The sequence below is a fragment of the Myotis myotis genome, unplaced genomic scaffold (assembly GCF_014108235.1).
Source record: "Myotis myotis isolate mMyoMyo1 unplaced genomic scaffold, mMyoMyo1.p scaffold_m19_p_2, whole genome shotgun sequence".
Taxonomy (NCBI): Eukaryota; Metazoa; Chordata; class Mammalia; order Chiroptera; family Vespertilionidae; genus Myotis; species Myotis myotis.
Genome location: NW_023416324.1, coordinates 143,990,404 through 144,004,838, shown reverse-complemented (window position 1 = coordinate 144,004,838; position 14,435 = coordinate 143,990,404).

Here is a 14,435-nt window from a genome sequence, read left to right as displayed (position 1 = left end):
CAAATTTTACAGATATATAGATATATATGTATATATGATTATATACATGGAAAATATAGTTAATAGGTAATACAGTATAGATCAGATAAGATCATAGATAATATATAGTAAATAATAGATATAGAAAAGATGCTATCTATGAATATGATGAATATTTAGAAAAATAATTTGAAGTAACAAATATTGTAGAAATGTAAGAATTATTCTTTTTTAATTCTTTATTGATTAAAGTATTACATATGTCTCTTTTTTCCCTCATTGACCCCTCACCAGCCGCTTCCAACACCCAACACATGCCCTCACCCCCCACTTTCTGTGTTCATTGGTTTGCTTATATGCATGTGTACAAGTCTTTTGGTTGATCTCTTACCCCTATACATACCCTCCCCTGCCTTTCCTCTGAGGTTTGACGATCTGTTCGATGGTTCTCTGTCTCTGGGTCTATTTTTGTTCATTATATTCCAAAAGTGAGTGAGATCGTGTGATACTTATCTTACTCCGACTGGCTTATTTCACTTAGCATAATGCTCTCCATGTCCATACATGCTGTTGCAAATGGTTAAGAGTTCCTTCGTTTTTTACAGCAGCATAGTATTCCGTTGTGTAGATACACTACAGGATTTTTTTTAATCCGCTCATCTGTTGATGGGCAGGTAGGCTGTTTTAAAATCTTAGCTGTTATAAATTGTGCTGCTATGAACATAGGGGTGCATATATCCTTTCTGATTGGTGTTTCAGTTTTCTTGGGACATAGTCCTAGAAGTGGGATTACTGGTCAAATGGGAGTTACGTTTTTAATTTTTTGAGGAAACTGCGTACTGTTTTCCACAGAGGCTGCACCAGTCTGCATTCCCACCAGCAGTGTATGAGGGTTTCCTTTTCTTCACATCCTCATCAGCACTTGTCATTTGTTGATGATAGCAATTCTGACAGGTGTGAAGTGGTACCTCATTGTCATTTTGATTTGCATCTCTCAGATGATTAGTGACTTTGAGCATGTTTTCATATGTCTCTTGGCCTTCTGTGTGTCCTCTTTCAAGAAGTGGCTATTTAGGTCCTTTAACCATTTTTTGATTGAATTATTTATCTTCCTTTTGTTAAGTTGTATGAGTGCCCTGTAAATTTTGGAGATTAAATCCTTATCAGATTTAACATTAGCAGTCAGACACCCTTAGCACTGTTGTGGAGGCGAGAGAGGTTCCTGCCACCGCCTCTGTGCTTGCCAGCTGTTAACCTGGCTTCTGGTTGAGCAGAGCTCCACTGTGGGAGTGCAATGACCACCAGGGGGAAGCTCCTGTGTTGAGCGTCTGCCCCCTGGTGGTCAGTGTGCATCATAGCAACTGGTTGTTCTGCCATTCAGTCAATTTGCATATTAGCCTTTTATTATATAGGATGTCATTCTTCATTTCCTCTTTATTCTTACACATGTTGAATTTGTCTTCCATCCTTTTCAGCATCCTTATAATCATTTCTCTGAATTTTTTCTCTTACGAATTACTTGCCTCCGTTTCATTTATGAACTTTTCTGTTGATTCTTCCTTTTCTTTCAAATGGGAGCTGTTTATTTTATCCCCATTTTTGCTGTTCTAGAGTTTTTTGTTTGTCTTATATAGTAGAATTGAGGACCGGTGCATAAATTCATGCACCTATGGGGTCCCTCTGCCTGGCCTGCAGGATTGAGCCAAAATCAGCTATCTGACATCCCCCAAGAGGTCCCAGATTGTGAGAGGGTGCAGGCCAGGCCGAGGGACTCCACTGGTGCACGATTGGTGCTGGGGAGGGATACAGGAAGTTGGCCAGCAGGGGAAGGACAATGGAAGGGCTCCACGGCATGTTCGGCCTGTAGCAAGCTAATCTACCAGTTGAGCATCTGCTCTCTGGTGGTCAGTGCATGTCATGGTGAGCGGTTGAGCAGCCTTAGCATATCATTAGCATATTACGCTTTGATTGGTTGAACAGACAATTGGAGGACTGAACACTTAGTATATTAGACTTTTATTATATATGATGTTTTGTGGGATCTAGTGGTCCAATCTCTCTGGTTTTCTGGGTTGGGTATTCTAGGGTTGCCCCCTACTTGAGATATTTGGGTTCTCTTGGTGTAATTGGGTTTTTAGTGTTATTGTCCTATTCGTGGATGGAGTCTCCTCTCAGGGTGTCTGATTATGTGGCTCACTCTCAACCACGTTGCCTAAACAGCACAAAGTACAACTTGACAAGACATGACACAAAGGGAACACAACACAAATGCATTGCCATAACCGGTTTGGCTCAGTGGATAGAGCATCAGCCTGTGGACTGAAGGGTCCCAGGTTCGGTTCCGATCAAGGGCATGTACCTTGGTTGCGGGCACATCCCCAATGGGGGGGTGTGCAGGAGGCAGCTAATCAATGTTTTTCTCTCATTGATGTTTCCAACTCTCTATTCCTCTCCTTTCCTCTCTGTAAAAAAATCAATAAAATATATTTTTTTAAAAACACAAAAAAAACAAACAAAAAAACACACAAATGTATTCATGACACCACTAACCCCAATATAAGATAAAAGAGAATTAGAAGAGAGAAAAGAGAGCAAAAATGATACCTAGAAAAGAAAATAAGGTACAAGAGAAAAGAAAATTTAAAAAAATGGAAGAAGAAAATATATGGGGAGAAAACACCACAAAACAAACAGATAAACCAAAAAATGCAAACAACAAACTCCCAGAGAAAAGGGGGGTGCAGAATCTGTAGAGGCAGAGATTATATATATATAAAGTAAGGTTAAGGAATTGAATAACTAGGGGAAGGGCCTTGGTTCGGTATAGAGGAGGTAGAAAGAGAATGAATGAATAAGAAGAAAAGCAAGAAAAATAAATAAATAAAAATAAATAAAATGATAAAAATATTTTAATATTTATCTATTCATTTATTCATCAATTTTTGTAAAAGGAGAATAGATGAGAGAGCAGTTCAGCTGAGTTTATTGAGTGAAACTAATTAAACAATTAGGAGAAGAAGAGAGCAAGACAGAAGAGGAAAAGACAAACAAAAATTTGAGTAGTGAAGAAACAGAAAGAAAAAGGGTGCATGGAGTTGGAGCAGGGGAGAGGAAATTAGATGTATGAGTAAGCCAACAGAGACTACTGTAATAATAACATGTCAATAAAGCAGATAAAGGAGACCAATTTTTAACAAGGGGTAAAAAGAAAGAAAGAGAAAATCTAAAGTGGGGACAGGAGAAGAGAAAACAGAATGAAAGAGGGAGAAGTGGGGAAAGAAAGGGTGGAAAAAAATTTAAAAAATTAAATAACAATAAAAAATAAAAATAGAATAAAGAATAAATAATATGAGAAAAATAATAAGAAAAAATAAAGAAAAATTTTTAAATTAAGTTAAAAAATGAAATAAAAAAAAATGAAGTGCCATTCATTTCAGCTGAGTTTTAATGCCCGTGGAGGTTGGTTTAAGCCCCCACTCATCTGTTCTGTCTGCCACTTCTCAGTTTCTTGTTAGGTAGTCAGCACCATGTTGAAGTTCCAAGCAATCCATCACTCCTCTGTTTGTGTCTATCTTCACAGCCTTGGCTGCAAGCAGGAGGGACCAATCTGCCCACTTTGCCTGTCTGCCTGCTGTCAATCTTAATCTCTCAAGTGTTTGTTTCTGACAGGGCTTTGGTGGGGGTGTTGCTGTATCACTTTCAGGTACTGAATGGCCTCTCTGCAACCCAGTCCCTGAGGGCTCTTTGGGGCTACTCAGAGTTTTTGTCCTTTATACCGCTCAGGGGTAGTCTGGGTGTGGCTGCATTAGCTGCCTTGAGGCTTCTGGGAGGGGCTGGCTCTTCAGGAGCAAAATGGCTGCTTAGTTTTGGAGGGTCAGGAATGTCCCAGTGCTGGATTTCTGGTCACCTCTCCCTGACTCCACAAGTCCCCACCTCCACCTGAACCACAGCCATGGATGAGCTTTTGTATTTGAAAGGTCCTTTGGACTTAGTTTAGCGGAAAAAAAAAGCAAAGACAAAACAGAGGCAAAATAACCACATGACTTCCAGTTTCTCTCCCCCAGCACCGCGAGGCTCAGGCAGCTCTTCAGTCCGTCTTTCTGATCTCAGCCTCCTGTGGCTGTGGACTTAGATCTAGCATCCCCTGCCACCAGCAGCCCTGTGGACTTCCTTTCCCAAGGGATGTGGACTTGGTACCCTGCATCTTCCTGCTGTTCCTCTGGGCCAGGTGCCCTTGTGACTCTCTCCAGCCCAGATCCCCAATCTTACTGTTCTCCAGGCATTCTCTGCCCTTCCTGGCTGAGAACTGTCTCACCAGCTGTGTCTACTTCGCCAATTCCAGATGGATGTTTTTCCATTTAGTTGCTCCTTCTATCTACTCTGGGATAAGGCTTAGGACATGTCTGCCTATTCCGCTGCCATTTTCCCTCCCAAAGCCCCTGTCTTTTTGCATGTACTCTTAATGGAGATTGAACCCGCAACCTTGGCATATCAGGATGATGGTATAACCAAATGATCTATCCAGCCAAGGCTGTTAACTTTTTTAAAAAATATAACCATTGAGATTAAGGATGTTACTTCCCTCATCTTATTTTCTTGAAATTTCACATGCAGCTTAAAAAAGAAATAGTTCAAACTGTGCTACTTTGCATTTCTTTTTCCATTTAAATAAAGTTAGGGTCTAAACTCCTTGTATTTGCTTTCAAATAAGAAAAGTGTACTTTCTTAACCAAATTACAAGCTAAGTGGAGCATTTTTATCTCTTCTTAATCAAAAACAAATCTACACAGTAAAGTTTTGTTCATTGTTTCTCTGTTATTTAATGATCTTTTCTTTAAAATTATTTTTTTCAAAGGATTTTAACATAGTGTTATAACCTACCACTCTAATACATAAAATCTAAGTTTTAAAATACTCTCTGGACAGTTATCTCCATTTAAGTGTTTCATCTCCCAGTAATGTCATCATCAACATGCTTCATACATTTCAGCTTCTGGATCAACACACCTGTCATTTCTTATGTCCAGATGCCCTCCCTCCCTTTCCCACCTAATTGTGTCCCTCTGGTAAGCACTCATCTACTCCCTACAGCTCTCCAAATATAGAGACATCCAACTCCAGGCACCCAATAGTGCCACTTCCACCAGCTCTCCCAAGACAGTGTATTACAAATTTGCATTTTATATTTCACTCCAATATAGAAATGTAAAAAATGATTGTAATGAGATGATTAGTGTTTAATTTCTCTCAACACATCTGTGTTATTTCCTGAGTAATTTTCCCTCTCTAAATCTATACCCAAAATTTGCCCTGAGTGAGGTCAGGCAGTGAGGTCAGTTCTTTGCCCCAAAGATGCTTTTAGTAAAATGGAAGAGCATACTTGTTACTGGATGGATCCATCAATATAATGTGTCTTATGGTGTCCTATGTTATCAGAGCTTTAAAATCAATATTAACTAGAGCATCCAAAAAGAGATAGCTACTGTTTTTTTAGAGAACCAAGTAATAGCAATAGCCAACACACAGGACTTTAATAACACATTCTAATGCATTTCACATTTATAGATTAAAGTCACATTATGTTCAACTTCAAAAGAATAAATCACATGGAAATATGAATACCACTTACTTCTTACAAATGAAAAAGTGTGATTTATAATGCTATGCTTTGAATAAGTGGGCAGGATACCTATATCAATCACCTAAATAAGCAATATTATTTAAGAGCTTTTTGAAGGCAAAGAATCTGAAAACATTTTTCTATTTCAGTTTTCCTATACAGTGAAAACTTTGTACAATATCTCAGCCACAATACAGCCATTTAATGGTATAACAGGCTTTCTATGTTGATTTGATTTTTGGAGGTATACGACTCACCATAATTCTCATTTCAATGTCATATTGAATACTTCAGAAGAAAGAAGATAGAAGACAAGTAAACCTAGGAATACATTTTGCTGACCAGTTTAATTCTTTAAATGTGTCCTAGCCTTTCATAGGCTGGGGTATTTAGATTAGGAAACAGCTGACTCTGGATTATGGGACACAGCTGATCCATCACCATTTTTGTAAATAAAATTTTGTTGGAACATAGTTGTGCTCACTGGTGACATCATCTATGGCTGCTCTTTTACTACAGTGGCAGAGCTGAGTAGTTGGGACAGAAACATTAGCTCTCAGAGTCTAAACTGTTTACTAGCATCCCCTTTATAGAAAGCATTTGCTGACTCCCCATTTAGAGGATCTTGGAAATGGAGCCCTAATTTTTGGTAATGATCATTGTTTAAAGAAATTTTTCTTAAATCTCAGGAAGGCAGGAAGGAGTCATTGCACTTTTATTTAAGTACAGCCCATATAATCAGACCAGCCCATACAAACCATAGTAAATGGTTATTGTTCTATGCTGTTAGGTTTTGGGGTAATTTGATACACAGCAAAAACTAGCCTATAATGAAATGTTAAGTTCACAAAGAAGTTAACTACATTGTGCAAGATTCATTGTTTGATCCTTCTTAGGAGGTAGGCCACAGATGTCTTTTTAGCTTTAAGATTGAGGAAATTTTCATGGCAGAAAGGGGGCATGGTTTAAAGTGAGCCTTGTTTGTTTTCTTCCCCTATTTCTACAGTCTGGATCTAGCTTCTCGTTCTATACAGTCGTACCTGCTTCCCCCAGAATTGTTAATTTTAAGATAGTGTACTTTCAACAGGATTGACTAGTCAGTACATTTATTTCCACAATAAACTTTCATATAAAATGGTGTCATTCATCTTCTATGAGTGACAATGGAGTTAAGACTTCATCCAATTTCAGAAATTACCTATAAGAACAATCCTTTGGTACACAAATATTGAATTGAAGGTATGTTAGGCGATGAGTACTGGATGTCCACTTTGATTACTGCATGTAGAGCACAACATAGTAATTTAGTTTTCATTGAGACTCGCCTCAAAAATGAAAGTGGTGGGATATTGAATTTAAAATAGCAAAGAACATGAGACAGTCTGCAATCAGATTCAACATGCCTAAAAAAGAAAACATTTCCAATAAAACAGCTAAGTTTAGTACATCCTGCTAAACATTTCCAATCAAACAACTAAATTTAGTACGTCCTACTAAACGTATGATATGGAGCTCTTTGTTGCCTTCAGAAGCTACAAGATCTGTATCTTTGAGCAGTGGTGGGTCCTGTTCTGAGGGCCACTGGGAGGTGACAAATAGTCACATGAATGATGAAGTTTGTGCTTGATCCCAAACTGCTAAGAACATGGAGATTTTATATCTCCTTGGCAGATTCCCTCCCTGTCTTGTTTTCCCTGAGTGTCTTTTTTGGTCACTGTTGTTACTCTTTCAAAACCATAAAGAAAAGATCACACACACACACACACACACACACACACACTCACCATGTAAAGAAACTGTAGAAGTGCTGGCATCACTAGAGACTGGTGCACAGGTCTTGTCAGGCACTGTCAGTTAAGCCAGATTGCTTGACAGCTCTGATAAAAAAGCATCTTGATCTGCAATGCAATTTATTTGCAATTTGTGATCGCTCCCAGAAATAGTTCAGTGTCTTGAAAAAAGAGATCGCTTTAATAAGAATAACTCAGTGGGGACAGGCTGAGGACCAAAACACAGGGGCCAAGTTCTCACAATTTCACAGTCTCAAAACTCCTTCCAATTTCGATTTTGAAATCAGAAAGTAGAGGAGAGAAATTTACTTCAGAGGGCAAAAGGGTAGTGTATGATGTTTCTCTTTTGATGGATTACCTGCTCTCTAGTACAGCAACTGAGAGAGATCACAAGGTTACAGGGAACATAAACAGAAGGAAAGCACTGGCATTTGCTGAATTCTGCACAGGTCCTGCAGCTTTGACACATGACTGCTCTGCACAAGGCCATCAATTCTCTGTGCGGCACCATGTTGGGTGGAATATGCAATTTATATGATTATAGTTATCATTATCACATCAAGCTGAGCAACATTTTCAGCTCTGTGAACTAGAGGAGGGAGAGACTCCAGAGAGGCTTGGATTCAGGCAAAGGAGTGGCAAAGGGAGAGGGCACAGTTTTGGGAATTTCTTTTATTCCTTTTTTTTTTTTTTTTTTTTTGGTTTCCAATTCTTGGCATTGAAGTCCATATCTGAGCTATAGTAGGACAGATTCTGATTCAGTGGCAAGTGGACCAAAAAACTGCATTTTTATAAGCACCCAGGTGATGTGTAGGCAGTTTTTTAAATTCTGCAAGACTGGATACATTATGGTTGGTTCCTGTGGGAACTCTATCCAAAGTATGCCAGATGTTCAAGGCCAGTCTGAGCATGGGAATCCTAATCAGGATGTGCAAGGCCATGTTGCCATAGGCAGGTGCAAGGACATAGCAGTTTCACTGTAGGCACTGAAATGTGCCCTTCTATAACTCAGAAGATTGTCACTATTTGGCAAGAAGCCTCTTTTGTCTAAGTTAGTATAAAGTACGTTATACTAACCATAAAGAAAAGATCACACACACAGTCAGTGTGAGGCTACTATTATGTGAGGCTGCTTGGCCGGCTACTATGTTTGTATAGCTCCTATGTTGGAGTCTGTGTTGTAGGAAAGATGTATTACTGAAAAGCCAGTGCTGGCTGTTTTTTCTATGATGCCTCCTGTGCTTGCTACTGTGTTAGCAGAGGCTGCTTTTATGTAGGACAATACTGCTTTGTCTGATAGCTATTTGGTACAATGGCTACTTGACTACAATGAAGACTCTTTTATACACCTATGACTCATTATGTCTTCTCTGTCCAATACCCAGTGTCCAAGGATGTCCAGCCCCTGACAGAGGGACTTGGACCCAATAGTTCCTTATGAAATTAAGTTCCCTGAAAACATCTGTCTCTTTTCTTTGAGAAGCCTGATGAATTTGGTTAAAACTTCGGATTTTTGTTTGATGATAGGGTCTAATATCCTTGAGTGACAAAACTTGGCTTGGTTTCCCCGCCCCTAGAAGAGTGCTTAACATGACATAGGCATCAATCAATAATACAGATGTAATGAGGATATCCATATTCTGAGTCAACATTATCACTAAACTTTTTTAAAAAATATATTTTATTGATTTTTTACAGAGAGGAAGGGAGAGGGATAGAGAGTTAGAAACATCGATGAGAGAGAAACATCAATCAACTGCCTCGTGCACACCCCTTATTGGGGATGTGCCCTCAACCAAGGTACATGGCCTTGACCGGAATCGAACCTGGGACCCTTCAGTCTGCAGGCCGATGCTCTATCCACTGAGCCAAACCGGTTAGGGCTATCACTAAACTTTAGATGCTATTGGACATGAACTTCTTTATGTGGCATCTATTTTGGTAGAGTGAGAAACAACATACTTCCATAATGTCATTATACATGTAGAAATTATGCTCAAGCCTTAACCTAAATTCTCTATGGTCTCAGATTGTAATTTAAGAAAAGGTAGTGTCCCCTTATTTAATGGTGTATCTCCTAGAAGTAAAGGAAAGCCTCCACTTCTCTCTTGAGAGCATAGCTCCTGCTGACAGCTGCTTTGTTTTTTATTAGAATATCTTCCCCAGAATATAGCTACATTTTAGCTTTGACATGTGCTTATGCAGATCAAAAGGATCTGTGTTTGATGAATTTCTAGATGTTCTTGTTTTATAAGATGAATGAGTGCTAGTAAAATAGAGGTTTGAATTAAATTTTGACAAATAAAAGTCTCTGAATAGATAAAAATCAAAAATCATTCCCAATGTTTCAAATTTTGGATGTGGACTACTCAGTTTAAGCAGACTGTCCCCGCTATGGAATTATTCTTTCCTAAACCACTGACTCTGGCATGTCAGCCTGTCATGTTTTTGATTTGCTTTGCTTTCTCTAATGACATTTTAGGGAGTCTTATTGAGGACACTATAGGGAGTATTTGGGACACACACACACACACACACACACACACACACACACACATAGTGGGGAATTCCAACAATAAAGAAAAATTATCTTGCTTGAAAACATCTATTGCAAAATTCTTTGAAAATTCAAATGAAACAAACCTTAGAAAGTATCATAGCAACAGGTAATTTGAAAATACATAATTTAAACTTACTTTGCTGGATAAATAAATGGAGATCAATTCATTTCAAAATTTGATTTATCTTAGGTAGAGTAATTCAAAGGTCAAAATTCAACTATAGTATTGGCTTTATGAAAATGGTAGCTATAGGTACCATGAGCTTAAAGGAACATCCAAAGGACTAAAGCATTGTCAATTATATAAAAATTGAAAGCTGAGGTCACAGTGACAGAAGTGATAAAATGCACATTTTACTTTTTAAAATTATATATATGTCATAGATATAATATAATATATGAAATGATAATTGATTCATAAGTAACATTATTTTGAAGGAAAGGTGTAGAGCCTTGAGTTTCCTCCAAAAGAGACATTTTGATTGCTTCTAACAAAGAGGAATTTGAGAAGGTAAATAATGTTTTATCCTATTTATAACTCTATTTGAATGAAATGTTTGGGGGAGTTCACTGATGTTTTTGTTTAATTACTTTTGTTTTTGTCTCTTGTTGTTTTGTTTGTTTGTCTTCTTAAAGTCTACTTTGATAAAAGTGCTAAAATTGGTAACAGTTCTACTATCAGGAGACTTCAGTCTCCTCCCAGTTGAAACACCCTGAAATGTGTGTGAACGACCAGGCCTAACCTTATGCTACTAGTAAACAAAGTCAGTGATTCTTTGATGGTGTTTTCCTCAGGTTGTTTCTTATAAAAACATAAAATTATTTCAATCCGTGGGATAAAACATTAATTTAAGTTTTTTCCCAAAAAATTAAAATACCTTTTTTTTATATATATATATATAGCTTATAACAGTGATTATATCTTGGTGGGAAGAAATGTAGCTACATCTTGTTTATTTTTTCTTTTACATTTTTACACAAATATGCACATATATCATACATATTTTTCTGTAAGAAATATTACTTCCATTTTAAAATAGCAACTAAAAAAATGAACAAGGAGCTATTTCATTATGCAAAATGAATGGATAAGAATACTTTCAATAAAACAGTATTCTCTCTGGATGTATTATGCACATCCTTGGAAACTTTTATTGAAATAAAAGTTTATTCACATGAATAAATAGTTATTTAACTCCTACCAAGTGCCAGGCACTGGTTGAGGTGCTGGGGTATAACAACGAACAAAGGGAAGTTCCTGATATCAGAGAGCTCACATTCTAGTTGAGCATAATAGATAATAAATTATGTCATATGTCCAGTGATGACAAATACTGCAACAAACAAACAAAAAACAACTAAGAAAACATGTTGAGGGGGATGAAGAGTGACACAAAGAGGGTGAGATTTTGTATAAGCTTGACAAAGAGTAACAAATATATCTGAAAAGATAAAGAAACATACCAGTAGAAACCTGATTGAAGTGAGTGAAACAAAATGTCTCTTCGAAGAACTTCACAGGCAAAGAATGTGAGTGGAAGCATGCTTGGTATTTTCAAGATGAAGGAGGGTAAGATGAATGGGATGGACTTTAAGGAGGGATGTAAGGCAGAATATAAAGTCAGACAGGTTAGCCAAAGGGCAGACTATATGGAGTCTTGATGGCCATAATGTTCTGAGCAAGATGAAAGGTTGTAGGAGGTTTTGAGCAGAAATGACATGTTCTGTTTCATAATTAATAGGACCATGCTGGCTGCCATGTGGACAATAGACTATATCAGACAAATGGTGGAAGCCAAGAAGCCAGTATGGAGTCAATGAATAGTTTGGGGAGAAATTATGACTCATTCTCTGGGTGTCTGACTGAGCAGTTCTTGGGTATTAGAAGTCCTCAGCTTTTCTGAATGCTTTGTGTCTTGGTAAATTTCTTCTGTGACATAAATGAAAGTCTTATTTGGTTACTATCTAAAGCAGCTATGAAAAAAGCTACCAGCCCTGTCTTGAAATTATGTCTAATTTATTTCCTGTGATGAAAAACAGCATTACAAATTTTGACAAAATTTAATCTTTCAATTTTATTTCCATTCTTTAGTATATAATTCAGCCCTATTGAAAAAGTATTTAGAGAGTATGAATATTAGCATTTAAATGATTTAAATTAAAAGATATTATACCTGTTTAGGCCCAAAATTGAATTTTATTATTATTATGTGTGTAAGAAGAGATATTAAATTATGAATTTGGAATTGTTGAATCTTTTCTCTGCAGGAGGCACTGTTTCTTGTATGGGAGGGTCAAGTGTGTCCAAAAAACCAATGCAAAAAGAAGGACTTAACTTCCAAGAAAATTTATATCTAATTTTGGATTTCTCATGGCAGCATTAAAAAAGAGAAATGAAAACAAAGAGTGGGAAAGGATAGATTAAATAGCAGAGTAGATTGTTTACTTGCCTTTACCTCATGGATTTTCATTCTTTTCTTTTATCTCTGCAGCCTGGAGGATTTATTGGCACACATTTCATTTGTCTTTCTCAGGATTTAAAATTGAGGTGATGAGATGGAATATTACCTGTGTGCTTCAAACAGTCATGAATGACATGTGATAGTTGCCTGGGAAACTAGAGATGAAATTCCACAGGCCTTTGAACTGCTTTTCATTTGAGAATAAAGCTCAGCTGAAGTTTAAACAGTATACTGACAGTGAACATTGATTCCTCATGTTATCTGTTAGGATATTGAGCTGCAAATAACAGAAAAATCCCAACTGAAAGTGGTTTAACCAACAAAAATTTTTATTATCTAATATAACTGAAAATCAGAGGTAGGGTGGGCTCCAAGGGTGTTGTAATGAGAGACCCAGTATATCAAGTGTCCAGGTCCTGTTCTTCTTTCTCCTCTGTTGCACTCAGCTACTCCTAAGGCTGGTTGTCCTTGTGGTTTCAATATCGCTGCGAGTGACAATTGAGCAACAGTACTTCTTCTTTACTGCTAGTAGAAGAGGAAAAAGGAATTTCTCCCTTAAACATAGAAATATTCCTCCCTTTCAATCTTATTGGGAAAACTGGATTCACATGTCCACCTCTAGACTAAGCAATACCATTATTTGACAGGCTGAAACAAATTAAAACCCCCTTGAAGACTAGAGCTATTATAAATCTTTGGACTAAAGGGCTACTATGAGAAATAAAAACAGAGGGGGTCAAGTATTAGGTGTCATCTCTATCATACAATGATGAGGCAGTGGTTAACAGCACTGAAAAAAATTTCAAAGAATGCAATTTTCCCCAAGTTCCATTATTCTTTCCCTTATCATAGACATAAGGAACATGTATTTCCTCCATTAAAGATTTAAAAAAAGAGAGAGGAGAAGAGAAGACAATAGAAGGGTAGGGAAGGAAAGGGAAGGGAAGGGAATGGAAAGGAAGGGAAGGGAAAGAAAGGGGAAGGAGTTCTTAAGAGTCCAACTTTCTTCCTTTCTACAATATTTTGAAGCACTCTATGAAATAACTTAGAAATAGTTTTTTAAAAATGTGATTCTAAGGTCTTTCATGAGCAGTCATGAGTTAAGATCAGAATCTCAACATGGCAGTCAGCAAAACAGTAGGGAGGGAGAGAGTGTGAGTGAGTAAAGGAGTGAGAGAGGAATGTGTGGACGTGAGTGGTGTGTGTGGGTGAGTGAGGGACAGTTAGATATCCCAGGAATTTTGGGGACTGGTGGATCAGTCTTTCCTAGATAGGGAGCCCCTGATACTGCTATGGACACTCTCAGACCAGGCGCAAGTTTGGTACAGAGCCATCTTGTAGAGGGGAACAGCAGAGGCCAGGAGCATAGGCACACAAACACCCAGGCTGGTGCTGGGAGCTGCTTTCCAGTCATAACCCGCATGTGACCATCACTATGCCCTTTCAGTGAGTGGCAGCAGGATCCCAGACGACTGCAGTGAGCTCTCACCAGAGATACCTCCCACACTAAGCTTCCTGACCCCCCACCCCAGGAAACAGCAGTCCCAGGATCCCACACTGACAGACAGTGCTGCCATAGAAATACAGAGCCACCGAGGGACTGCCCCAAATTTAGCTCCAGGTCAGTGCTTCCATAGAGACAGGGAGCCACCCAGCAACTGAACCATTCCCAGCCTCAAGACAGTGCTGTCATAGCCATCAGAGCTGCTCTGTTACAGTCCCAAATTTGGCTCCAGGAAAGTGTTGCCAGTGCGTCCCAGTGCACCCACTCACAGGTCATAGGATCGTGTGGCAGGTGTGCTGCCAGAGTGTCCTAGGTTGGCATCCTGCCACAGGTTCCAGGACCACACTGTGAATTACAGGCCAGAGAGCTCTGTGCTCTCACAAGGAATTGCACACCAGAGGACCTGTGCAGGTGCCCCTGCTGACCCCAAACATCTGAAGCAGATAACTAAGGGACCAGATCTGTGGGAGAAGGGGGTAAAACTCAGAGCAGAGTCAAGTGTGAGACTCAAGGCAGACCC